At 42.9% G+C, this 13,806-nt stretch overlaps 1 protein-coding gene across 1 annotated transcript in view; it reads left to right on the forward strand.

The window, feature by feature from the left end:
- The first annotated feature begins 415 nt into the window (after positions 1-415).
- Positions 416-13,806, forward strand: part of LOC108228289 (plexin-B2) — a 167,555-nt gene continuing 154,164 nt past the window's right edge. The window contains exon 1 of the mRNA XM_037981328.1: positions 416-764. The gene's annotated coding sequence lies outside the window, so the exon portion shown is untranslated. The remainder of the gene's footprint in view (positions 765-13,806) is intronic.

The raw sequence follows: 13,806 nt of genomic DNA on the forward strand, positions 1-13,806 counted from the left end.
TGGTGTTATGTATCACTACCATTTCCATAAAAGGGACTGAAAGGGAAACATCATTAAAGTTTTTTAACTTTTTGCTAAAAGCAGCACATATTAGCATTAGGCTAACACAGTTAGCTCACTGCTCTAAACTGTACGAATTTAATCTTTCTTAACAAACTTTTAAATCTGAACCGGTAAAGATTAAATAGTAGAAACATTAAATCCAATTAAAAGCGTTTCTTCTTTTTTGTTGTTGAGTTAAACGTGTTTTATTTTGAAATCGCCCCGTCCCGACTTCCTGCGCTAACTTCCGCTAACGTGACGGCGCTTTTTTTCCCAGCTTTCTCAGGGAGTTTAACGTGAGGAGGAGGAGGAGGAAAGGAGGAGGAGGAAAGGAGGAGGAGGAGGAGGAGAAAGCCTTCCTCCTGATACTCCGGTCTTGTTACGACCAGCAGAAGCAGCCGGATGCGGACGGGAACCGGAGCGGCTTTTATTTTCGCGAGTTTTCTCGGTGATTAGTGACACCTGCGCGCGCGCGTCCGGCGGGCATGTAGCTCGTTGGTGAAGGACGAGGAAAACCCTCAGCGTCTGTTGTAATTTTTTTTACATTTTTTTTTTATCTTTTCGGAGGAATGTTGTTGAACTGAAACTTCCCGGAGTTGAGCCCGGAGCTCCAGGATGTAATCTGGGAGGAACCGGCGGCGCAGAGGAGCAGTTTTTACCCGAATTTTGAACCTTTTTTTGGGGGGAATATCGTCAAAAATCCACCAGCGGCAGCTCCTCAGGTACGTTTAACAACATTTTTAAGTGTTTTTAATGTGACACCCACAACCAAATCACCCTGTAATCCTCTACAATTAAGAGTTTCTTTCATCTTAAAGCTTTTAAGGTTAGTTTTCTGTTAGGTTTAATCTCTTTTTACTCTCCCTGCAAAACTAAAAGGCTTAAATCATGAGTGCCCAACATCTGGAGCTCCTTTTGCACACACCTGTACAAAAAAAAAAAACCCATTAAGTTGTTTGGTTTCTGCCCATTAATGACTGGAAGGGTTAAACAGCTGTTTGCAGGGGTGCTAACTGACATTTAGAGGGAAATCCAGATGTTTTCCTGATCCTGAGCTGTCACGTTTGACATCTTTGGCTCCAAAGGTTGTTTTGAATGCCCCACGTGTGATTAGACCATTCTTTTTTAGAGTCCCGAATGCTCTAAAACCTGCAGGAAGTCTAAAACCTGGACTTTTAGATTAAAGTTGTCCGATGAGGGCTGCCCATTTCGCTTATTTTGAAAAAAAAAAAATTTAATTTCTGCAAAGATTGGGTCACTCCAGAGGGGATTGGGCCGAACCAACTTCGGGTCTTCTTTGGCCGGTTTTTATTTCATAAATCCACGGAAGGAGCCCGTTTGTCGTGGTTCGGCTTGGAGGACTGATGGACTTCCTGTCAGAAAGCCTTGGGTTCTGTTGGGTCCATTATCTCAGGTTTTTATTGAGCGTATTCCAATAAAATAAGACAACTCAACAGGTTGGACCTCCTTTTATCCAGGTATTCGTCATAATTCCGGGTCTCTTTGGCGACCTGGGTCCAAGACTTGTTGACCTGAGAGTTTATTGGGACGAATCAGACTCGGTTGGTTAAAATTTGCAGATAAAACTGAAATCTGAAGTCGATCGGATGGTTTGACGTGTTTGAAAGTTGGTTAACTTGACCCTAAATGACATCAAATTGGTTCAAACTTTAATTTATTTTATTATAAATCCGAATGCTCCTTATTTTTAAAAGATTTCTACCTGTAACTAAACTAAAAGTTCACCAGTTTTTATTGTTTTTTTTCTCTAAATCAGCAAAATATCCATCAGTTATTGCCAGATCTAAAGATTTTGGTCGATTTGAACCATTTAGAGTCAACATTTGCTCATATTTTTACATGCATTTCTCCTTTTTTTTTATGAAAGATCGGTTGTTTGGGTTTGTTGGAAGCTTCTGAATTCAGATCAGATTTAACGGCTTGTTTTCCTAATTTATTAAATCAGACTAAAAACACCAAACGCTGCAGAATATTTCTTATTAATGAGCGGGAAAAGTGGAAATTTATACATAAAATTCCCGATTCGTTTGTAGCGTTTGTGTTGCATCCAACGTTAAAGAAAAGAGCTGGTTGCATGACCTTAATTTAATAAAAATAACCTTATTTAAGCACATTAACATTAAGATTTTTTTTTTTAACACTAAAGATGCCAAACAGTCCTTCCAAAATCCAAATTATGCTTTTTAATCCTGAATCTGAGGTTGTACGTTAATTAAATGTGGGTTATGTTTAAGTTTTGAAACTCTTGTTTGTTTATATTTGAGCATTTTTACATTTTTTATTTCATAAGTTGATATTTTCAGTAAAAAGCTGCTGACCTGGTCCTGTTTTCTTATGATTTTGTCTAAAAATGTCCAAAAATCCTCATTTTGTTGTTTGTTGATCTGTAAATAGCCGGCGCTCACATCTTTACCGAAAACCAAACTCTTGTTTTTGTGAAGCTGATTCTTTGGGGGATATTTAAGCTCCTTTAATGCAGCGTTGTGGCTTTATATTTATATTTGATTTTATTTTTAACAGATCTGAGGCAGTGGCTCTCCTGGCGTTCTGGCGGTTTTTTTTTTTTCAGTTCAGTTAAAACCGGTTTGAGTGGAATGCTGCTCGTTCAGTCAGGCGTCAGAAAAAAACATATTTGTGCGCCGGAAGTTCACCGCCCAGCTTCACAGTGCCGATGTCTGACTGGTTAACTGGTAGTGAAGCTGAGCTCATCCATCCATCCATCCATCCGTACATCCGTACATCCATCCATCCATCCACCCATCCATCCATCCATCCATCCATCCATCCATCCATCCATCCATCCGTACATCCATCCATCCATCCATCCATCCATCCATCCGTCCATCCATCCATCCATCCATCCGTACATCCATCCATCCATCCATCCGTACATCCATATCCGTACATCCATCCACCCGTACATCCATCCATCCATCCATCCATCCATCCATCCATCAAAACAAACTGGATCAAGTCCAAACAAACAGAAATGTCATTTTAATCATCTGTTGTGACATTTTATGGAGGAACAGTTCCAGTCCTGGTGAGGAACCCTCATATGGAGCGTTTCATTTGAACGTGTATAAATCCAGATTAAATGAAGCGTTGTTTGAACTAAAAGGCGGGTGGGAAACATTTTTGTAGGTAAATCTAGGGAGGGGAAAAATAAAACTAAACCGCATTAGGTATTTATTTTTTAATAATTACATTTCTGGGACCAGAAGCCACATTAACCACTTTTATTTCTCACAAGTCGTCCTGATGCTTATGTTGCCGTTTCAACCTGAAAAGCACCAGTTTAAACATGAAAATGGGACAGTTTAGTTGTTTCTTAACAGCGTTTATGGACTTAATTATGCTTTGATTTAATAGTATTCTAATTATCTCTCCTGGACTGAAGCTGCACACACAGAATATAAATAAAAAAAGCCCTAAAACCAACAGGATGTTTAGTTTAGTTTAACCTTTAATAGGTTTGCAGCTCGTTTCTTCAGGTTTACTGGGAGCCGAAGAGTTCTTCTGGTGGCCTGGTTCTAACCTGCGATCAGACGCTGTGAAATTGAAAACCCGAGGCAGGAGATCGGGCTGTTGAACGTCGCGCTCCGGCGCTCTGGTCCCCGTGTTCGTAGAAACCCCCACCGTCTGAAAACTGTTTGTTTTTTATTCTACAGCTGCTCACTTGATATACTCACTCACTTTATATACTGATATAAGGTTTATAAAGAAACCAAACAAAAAGCAGTGACAGTCTGAGTTAAAGTGTCAACACCAGAGAAATGTCTTCCATCTCTTCCTCTGAGCCGTCCCTTCTTCCTGCAGACGTTAAACACAGGAAGAGACTCGCTGGAGGTCAAAGGTCATGTTAAGGTTCACGCACTTTTATTTGTACTGCGTCGCTGTGGGTGTTCGGCTTCCCCCGACGGGTTCTGGCTTATTTATTTACTGCATATCACCCGCTGCCTGTTAGATTAAGATCATCTTACGCCAGTCCTGGTCCTGGTCCTGGTCCTGGAGGGACGCCATCCTGCAGGTTTTAGGTGTTTCTCTGCTCTGACACCTGATCTGAATGACTGAGTGATTTGCAGGTTTCTGAGGAGCAGAAACATCTAAAACCTGCAGGATGGAGGTCCTCCAGGACCAGGACCAGGACCAGGGCACCTCTGACTTGCCGTTTTGGTCACATTTCGAAGGCACGCTCGGAGTGCACGTGTTGTGAATGACTCTCGGCTACGACCACTTCATGTTTCGGTTCATCATCTGTAATTTGAAAGTTGGAAACTTTAACTTTAATTTATTTACTTCAGCTTTCATTTAACCAGATAAAAGCTGGTGACTTCGAAGGAGAAGTCATAAAACAAGAAAAAATAACATCTAAAACAGTTATTTTACCTGCATAAATGGTTCAAGTTGGCATTAAAGATTTAACCAGTGACCTAAAACAAAGACGATGGTTAAAAAACAGGTGGGAGTTAATGGGAACAAACGGTAAATAGTTCCATGAACTCCCATTGAAAGTTTTGGAATATTACCAGACGTTTTCCGCCCCTTTGCAGCCCTAATTGGCTGTGGCGGACATATTGAACTGTATCAGCTGTATTTGTGCAGGTTTGATTAAAATCTGTCGAGTGGCTCATGAGATATTTCGCTAACAGACAGAGCTCTGCTGATTTTTTTTTTTTAAGTCGGAATCGGTGACATTGTTTGTGCGTTTTATTGGGTTTTTTTTTCGTGGAAAGTTGGACGCGATCCTTGGATCTCAGCGTCTTCACCTGGAGGATTTGGAGATTTATTTAAAATCCTTTGAGTTGATTTCTGAGCAGAAACACGGGACTGAAGTCGAGTTATAACGAGCAGTTCGTTAACAGCTGTTAGTCAGGCGTTTTTAATTTCTTTACTTTGGGTCGAGGACGGTTTCCTCCTCCTGTTTACTCACATCAGCAGAGATTTAAGGCGTCGATGCAGGAGTTTCACACAAAACAGGAACACCAATGAGGTTTTAATGCCCTCACAGAGTCTTTATCCGCTCCGGGCTTTAACATCGGAACGTTTTGGTGAAATTGACTTCATTACAGGAAGAGATTAGCTTTATGCAGCCGTTTAAAGGCTCGTCTGAGGCTCGTCTGAGGCTGTCGGCAGCCGGCGTGCTTGTTTGGCCAGCTGTTAGCGTGAAGAGCTGTGATTTAAGAAGCCAGCCAGACTGATTACTGCTGCGTCTTCACGGGAGCACCTGTGGCGCCGGGGAGGCGGTGTTTGTGCAGCGCGGCGCTTTAATTAAACGTGACCGGTTGGTCGTCCTCCTCTTCGCTCTCGGATCGCTTCACAATCTCTGCGCCATTGAATCCGAAATCAGGCGGCTTTCGGATTTCATCACGACTTCCTGAATCGGTTTTGATGAACCGCTGAAGAGTCCTGCCATTTTCTCCACATGGAAACGTCTGAATCAGTTCGAGTTCTGTGACCTTTCCTAACGGAGCAGGCAGGCGTCTTCAGAATCAGCCGAGTTTGTCTCAGACGAAACTTTGGCCACATTAAAGTCCATCTAAGCTGATTCGGCTGATTCGGCTGATTCACAGCGCTCACGTCCCGTTTCGTGTGATTTTGTTCATTTTTTGCAATCTAACATTTTTTTATTCCACCTGTTCCTCCATCAGAACGTTCAGCTTCAGGAGGTCCGACCACGTCTGCGTTTTTAACTTTTATAGTTTTCAAAATATTTTAGCTTTATTGACAAAATTTTTCTTATTAAAACACTTCAGTTCCTTCAAAAGCATCGTGCTTATAAATCTACTTCTGCTAATATTACTACTACTGATGGTACTTCTACTACTACTACTGATGGTACTTCTACTACTACTACTGATGGTACTTCTACTACTACTACTGATGGTACTTCTACTACTACTAATACTACTACTGATGCTGATGTCAACAAGGCTGATTCTACTAATTCTACTTTGTACTACTACTAGTTCTGGCATTACTACAAATAGTTCTGATAGTACTACTACTACTGCTAGTTCTAGTATTAGTACAGCCAGTTCTGGTATTTCTACTACTACTAGTTCTGGTATTACTTCAGCTAGTTCTAGTATTACTACTACAACTTGTTCTGGTATTACTACTACTGGTTCTGGTATTACTACTACTACTACTAGTTCTGGTATTACTTCAGTTAGTTCTAGTATTACTACTGCTAGTTCTGGTATTACTACTACTACTACTAGTTCTGGTATTATTACTACTGGTAGTTCTAGTAAAACTACTGCTAGTTCTGGTATTACTACTACTACTGCTAGTTCTGGTATTACTACTACTGGTTCTGGTATCACTACTACTACTACTAGTTCTGGTAATACTAATGCTAGTTCTGCTACAGTTAACACTACGACTGTTTTTGTACATTTAGCTCGTTTAGCTAATTTCAGCTGCCTTCTTTTAGCTCTTTTAGCTTCTGTTCTGCTTGTCTTCAAATTAAAACAACAGCCTCAGTTTCTGGTGTTACGACTACAACTAGTTCTAGTCCTTCAGTTCCGCCGGTTCTGCCGGGTCGGCGTGGAGGACAGCGCACGTTTCCTGTAGCCCTTTCAAAATAAAGCTACGACGGCAGGATGGCTTCGAGGGATGGAGGCGTCGGAAATAAAAACAAACCGATCGAAACCTGGAGGTCGTGTTCGCTGTAGGGCTGAAAATCTGCACAAAAATCACTGTTCAGGACCAACTGAGGTCATGTTTTTGGTAAAATTATATAGTATAAAACACACGTGTTAAACTCAAGGCCCGCGGGCCAGATCCGGCCCTCTGTAACATTTCATCCGGCCCTCTAGTCTGGATCAGATCGAGTCTCTGATTCTTATTTTGCTTAAAAAAACTGAAGTTTTCTCTGACAGTGACTTAGAAGCCAACAATATATAGTTTTAATTTCTGTATGATCAGGTTTTTAATGTTTTAATGTTAAAAACTTCATTTAAAAGCTGAGTGAGGCGTAAGAAATGACAGCTAATGATGAGCTTTTTGAAGTTTGATCTATTTGTCTGTGTTCATTAAAGTCTGTTTGCTTTAAATTCTGTATAATCTGTAACTGGGAAAAGGTCATTGATATTTCTGTATGAATGATTTGACATAATGCATCTAAAACTAAGGTTAATTTATGTAATTTTTAATAAATATTGATCGTGATTGGCCCTTGGCTAGGACTAAATATTTAATTTTGGCCCCCTTGCATCATTGTATTCATTTAGGTATGTAGTTGTTTATACAAAGGGATGTGTTTTGGCACGTATAGCCGAAGTTTGGAGCAATCTTATACTTGTATAAATGTGATTATAATTTAGTGGATAAAATGGAGGCGAGACATTTGAGAATTCATGTTTTATTGACCCTTAATGCTCCTAAATCCTGCAACTGGGTTAGGGTTTGGGTTTCTGCAGACCGTGTTATTTATTGTTATCGCCGTCCCCTACGCAGAAGGCGTGACTTCTGGTAGGAATTTAATAATGTCAATGTTGGAGAATCGACTGCTGTGAATTTTAAAGATCGGCTCTCGTTGTGTGTTCCCGCCGTTTTACTGGAACTCTACGTGCTTTGAGACAAACTCGCTCCGGCTTCGTGGCTCCCGAGGTTCTGCTCACAATAACCGGCGCCGTGTCGCCTGCACGCTGACCTCCGCGCGAAAGTCGAAGATCCATCGTTCTGGCAGTTTTGATCGGTTCAGATCTTTAATTTTTCCTCCGAGTGGCTTTGTGTTGTCGAGGAATGACCCCCGACTGAGTTAATTAATTGTTCAATAAGTCCTGAGCGGCGCACGAACTCCCGAGTCGAGCTGCAACAATCGATTTCTTTGCCGCTCAGTCATTTTGTCATTTATTAATGGTGACGCATTTTAGAAGCGAAATCCAGGAGTGTACATATTATTCACCCGGCGTGAGGTCATTCTCATAAAGTTTGCTCCTTTTAATAAATGACCATTGACCAGCATTTTCAGATTTGTTCCTGACGTTTTCAATCCAAAATGATGAATTTAGAAGAAACGGTCAACATGTGAAAGAAAACTAATGGAAGAAGTCTGTAGATTTAATGTAATTTGGTTCTTTTATTGTTCTGAGAGACATTTCGGATCTCTGGGGAAGCGTATTTATTTTCTAGTTGAGCAGAAATGAGGGAAAAAAGAACAAAAAAGGCCAGAAGTGACGAGACATTTCATCCAACGCAGACAGTTCTGCAGATTGTTCCTATTGTTTCCCGAGTCTGTCTGCCACGTTACGATACCCAGGGAAGGAAAAAAAAGAAGCACATCAAGTCAGATGACATTGTCTTGTTGATGGAACAATTTGTAAATCAGCTTCGTCAGCGTTGGAGCGCGAGGCGTTGTTTTATTTCGCCCCCGATGGCCTTTAAACTTCATCATCCTGACTGCCGGTACGTACGCACGCACGGCCGCCGCGTCTACCTGCTGGCGGTGATGGATACCCCCCCCCCTCCCTTCGTTCTGCCGGGCGGCGTGGAGGAGCCAACCCGTCTCTCGTCTGTCTCCGTTAATTCAGGGTCGCGTCAGTCAGCGCGAGACGGGAGGCGTTCCGCTCGCAAAAAGACAGAGTAATCATTAACTGGATAAAAGGCTCGCTCGGGGAAGAAGATGCAAAGACAAAAAAGAAGTGGAGGAGGAGGAGCGCCGCAGCACCCCTCCGTCTGAGGATTCAACTTCTGTTTCCATTCGATTTCAAACAATGCCTTTAATTACTAGCTGCTCTCGTTGCGTAAGTCCATTGTGTGGGTTTATTGCAGGAGATCAGAGGGTTCACTCTGGGAAAAGATGGATGCATCTGAGGGCTGAGCGGCTCCTTTTTCACCGGAGTGTCAAATAAGTAAACAACTTTTAGAACCGCGAACGTTAAATCAGGAAACGTACTGCCGCCGGACGGTTAGCGCGCAGCTTAAATGTCTAAACTCTAACGCGCAACTTTGGAGAAATAAAACAGAAGATAAAATTGTTGGGATTTGTTTTGATTTGTGTGTGATTTAAAAGCCAGTTCGTGCGTCTGTTCCTGGACGTTTGTACTCCAGCGTGTTGGAAAGGAAGCGCCGATGGGTTGTTGACCCGTGTGCCTCTCCTCTGGGCTCTGAAACACCGGACCAGATTACAGGTCAACCCATACGGGGGTTTTCTGTAAAAGATCAGGGGTATCCTGGTTCTTTTTCGAGGCCTGGCTCCAGGGGGTGTCTCCAATGTCCCTTTTCCGGACGAGGTACTTGTCCATCGAGGTTCTTGAACCCCTCTCAGTCCGACCCCTCACCTGAGGCCAGTTTGCCATGGGAGACCCTACCAGGGGCTCGTAGCCCCCCAGGGTCACGGGCGTACTCAAACCCCTCCGCCTTGTTAAGGTGGTAGTTCTGCAGAAACAAGATGCCTCCTTTTGGAAGAGATCCTCTCTCAGGTCTGAGAACACCTCGGGATCCTCCAGGAGTAGTCGGAGGAGGTCTGGGTCTCCGTCCTGGACCTGCTGCCTCCTCGACCCGACCACAGATCAGCGGTAGAAGATGGATGGATTGGTTGTCTATCAGGATTACATAAAAACTAATAATGAACAAGTTTGGATGAAACTTCCAGGAGATGTTGGGGTTGTCACAACAAATAAACTAACAATTGATTACACTTTGGTGCTGATCCAGATTATGATCCGGATCGCTTTAGTTTTTATGGGTCTTGGTGGAGGTTTGAGCTCTGAGTGTATTTAACAACCCTTAGAAGAACTTGAACAATAAATAGAAGAGCTTTCATGCTTTAAAAACTACAGTAATCTGCTTGATCTTTATTTCCTACCTGGTTAGTCAGTCGATCTTTTAAACGTGGCCCACATGGACCGATTAAAATCGGTCGGGCTCTGGACCAGATTCTGACCCTGACTGAGGGGGTTGTATGAGTCCACCTGTCCTTTGTGGACCTGGAGAAGACTTAAAACCCTGTTCCCTTTTAAAGCCGGCGCCTGCTCTAAAATGTCTCAAATCGATCGTCGGGGTTCCTGGTTTGTGCCACAAATGTCCTCCTTCGTCGAAAGCGCCTCAAACCTTTCTCGGTTTAGTCTTGTAGGATTTTAGGGAGCTAGAGGTGCAGGACGAGAGTCGGCTCCTCCAAGCGTGAGGCCCCGGTTCTCCAGGGGAACAGGGTGTGAGTCTGTGCCGGAGGATTTCTGTCTGGTTGACTCGTGACGGCAGGACGGACTGATGGATCGGGGCTTTGTCTGCAGGGATGAGGGCGTTTCTCAGAGACAAAGACCTCCATTTACCGGTCCGTCGTTGTTCCTGTCCCTCACCTGCGGTCATGAGGTCCGGATCATGACTGGAAGAATGAGCTGAAACGGACAACAAATGTCCCGATGTACAGCTCCGGCGTCAGTGTCTGACGCCATAAATCCAGAGCAAGAATGCGAAACGCCCATCAAAACAGAAACATCCAACTTGTATTTGCATCGTGATTATTTGTCAGCCAATCAGCATCCAGATGCACTTAAATTAGTCTCAGGTTAGAGCTTTAAAAATGCTCCTTATTTGAAATAAGCGGTGATTCCAGATCATGAAGTTGCCTAATTTAAGAAGAAGGCCTCCCTCCCCCTCAGCCAGAGGAAAGATGTTTCTTTGGGTAAAATGACGACAAACTGCGAGTTGCTGCTGCTCGGGGGGACGTTGCATCACTGCAGCCCCGCTTTGTTTGGATCCAAATGAAGCGGAGATAAAAGAAGCACCTAAATCAGAAATTATCTGCCGAGTTAATTATACGAGCCGGGCTTCAATCTGACATGAAAATAAAAGAAAAGGGAATTAAATCTAAAGATCTGAGGCTGTGGATTCATTTGTTTGATTAAACGGGAAACATTTAGACGTTACTTTGAGTGACGGGTCGTAATGTGCGTGCTTTTATTTTGAAAACTCCTATGAGAGAGGGGGAAGAGAAGGAAAACAAGACGTGACGAAGCTTCTTGATGAGTTTGAGAGGAAGTTTCAGTTTCAGGATGGCTAAGCAGGCTGACTCATCCAGTTGTTTACCGGGATAGTAACCTGTGTGTGTGTGTGTAAAACCTGTTTTTGGCTCTGAGGGAGTGTCCAAAGGTTGTGTTTGCTGTAGACACAGTAGCAGGTGTGCGTTTTTCTGGCCTTGGCTTGTTTGTTTGCTCACATTGGCAGAAATATAAAAACCTGAAGGCTTCTTCTCAGCTGAATAAGTTTATCTGAAAACTTTCAAATTAGACGAGGAAAAAAGGTTCATTTTCATCAATCAGGATCTCAACTTGACTTTGATGTAATCTGGATTATTATTATTTAACAGGATGTGTGATGGTTGTTAAATCATCAAACTGATCCTTTGATTTGTTTCTAATTCAAGTTTCTGCTCTTTTAACAGCTGTTGTTGCTCTTTGATCAGATTTAGCCATAAAAGACTAATTATTTGACAAAATGAGATTCTGTTAATTTATGGCACACAAAAAAAACAAATTTATTTCAAGCTTTATTTTTGTTTAGTTTTTAGCAAATTATAGAGAACTGTTAATGAACTGGGTACATGATTGGGTACTAATTTCATGTCAAAATAAAAGCACTTTTAGTTTGTCTTTGAACAGCTAATCCAGACTGGTGGGAGGGGCTTGAGCTAAATAATGGGAGGGGCCTAAATAGGAAAGTGGGAGGGGCTTAATCCATCCATCCATCCATCCATCCGTCCGTCCGTCCGTCCGTCCGTCCTGGGTCTTCCTCTGGGCCTCCTCCCGGTGGGACGTCACCAGGAGGCGTCCTCACCAGATGCCCGAGCCACCTCAACTGGCTCCTCTCGACGTGGAGGAGCAGCGGCTCTACTCTGAGTCCCTCCCGGATGACCGAGCTTCTCACCCGATCCCTAAGGGAGAGCCCAGACACCCTGCAGAGGAAACTCATTTCAGCCGCTTGTATTCACGATCTCGTTCTTTCGGTCACTACCCAAAGCTCGTGACCATAGATGAGGGTAGGAACGTAGATCCACTGGTAAATCTTCACCACGACAGACAGGTACAGCGCCCACTATTTTACCAAACATTTAGTTTAAATTCAAGTGAAAATCCTTCTAAAATGTGCAACATTTCTGGTTAATGTTAAAAACATGACTTGTCTTTGAACAAACTTTATTAAAAGGCATCTTTTCTGAGGATCAACGATAATCCTGTCAGCTCGGATTACGACAGGATTTTAGTTTTCCACCCGGAGAAAGGCGGGACGATCTGCAGACGTTCGTGACTTCAGGATCGTTTCATTTCAGAGCCGGGGGGGAAAAGAAACACTGAGCTGTTTCATACAGGAAGCTTATCTTTGACAATCTAAACCTGAACCCTGATAAATATAAAAACGGAGCTCGCTTTTTACGCGCTGAGCAGAAAACCACGCGTGTGAGAGCGGCAGACCTCCGTCGTTCAGAGGCGACGGGGGGCTTCTTGTGTGGGCCGGTAATTAAAACCTCGTGCTTCACGTCGAGAGCGCCGAGCAAACGCCGCCGAGCAGATCCACAACTTCGCCATTTAGCTGCTGGAGTCAACTGTCAGCAAAATATCTCATAATACACACGGCTAACTGACCTTAACTGACACAAAAATGGCTCCAAATTAGTCAAAATTACCGATGCTGAGCTGAAGTGTGGTGTGGTAGTAGCTCAGCGTCTTCCTGAAGGCGTGAGATCCAAACCTGTGGGTGACGGGCATTCCTGTAATTAAACGAAAGGTTTGGATGTGATTATGCTCCATAAACTGAGCATAAATTAAACAGAAAATGATGCGAAATCTGTTAGTTCCTGATAAAATAAAGCTGTGTGATTTATCATTCTCTCCTGTTAGATTTTACACAGATCGGACCGAAAATAACTTTAAATAAATAAATCTGAAAATAAATCAACCGTACACACAAAAAAATGCTCAAAATTTGCTTTAACGCGGTGCCTAAAAGTGACGGTTTGTGTTATAAGTAAACAGTAGTTTAAAAGTTTTAGAGTTGATAAATATTAATATTTTACTAAAAGAGCAGAACTAACGTAACGTTTTGGTGGTCAGAATACAAATGGTCGAAATGATCCAAAGATTTTAACGTCTAAATAAAACCTGAGTCATTAGTGAGGATTCATTTATTTACACCTTAAAAAAACATCAGCTTCTTTGGTTAATTGGTGTTAGTTTCTGTTGTTTTCCTTTAAAAACCAGAATAAAACGTCATTAGTTGGTGTTAAAATGATGCAAACATTTCAAACAGCCGTCAGTAAAAAGACAGTTTTGTTTGGTTTTTCTGACGCGACGTAGATTAAATGGGAATGTATTTGTGTTTTGGATGCAGCTTGGTGGGGGGGACCTGTTTGATTTTGTGGAATGTCAGATCAGGCTGCGAACCGTTTTGAATTTAATGAAGGAGAACGAGCAGAATCTGCGCCGGATGCACGATTATGTTAATGTTTGTGATTGGCCAACCTCTTCTGCGCTGAAGTAGTCGAACTGCGCTCTGATGACTGCCGGCGCGTTGAGGTCTGAGGGAACTGAAACGAGCCGCCGCCTCTAACAGCAGAGGAAGGACGGGCGGTCAGACACATACAAGACTGAGGACCCCGAGGTCCGGACCTCAGTGTTTTATAAAAACATGAATCCAAACAAGGCTTCTGAACGGCGTGGTTCTCTGCGTAGCTCCACCAGTTTCCTGTAGGAGGCGCTGCAACTGTGTGCAGCTGCAGCCAAACTCAATGTCTACGAA

This window comes from Kryptolebias marmoratus, linkage group LG18 (genome assembly GCF_001649575.2).
Source record: "Kryptolebias marmoratus isolate JLee-2015 linkage group LG18, ASM164957v2, whole genome shotgun sequence".
Classification (NCBI taxonomy): Eukaryota; Metazoa; Chordata; class Actinopteri; order Cyprinodontiformes; family Rivulidae; genus Kryptolebias; species Kryptolebias marmoratus.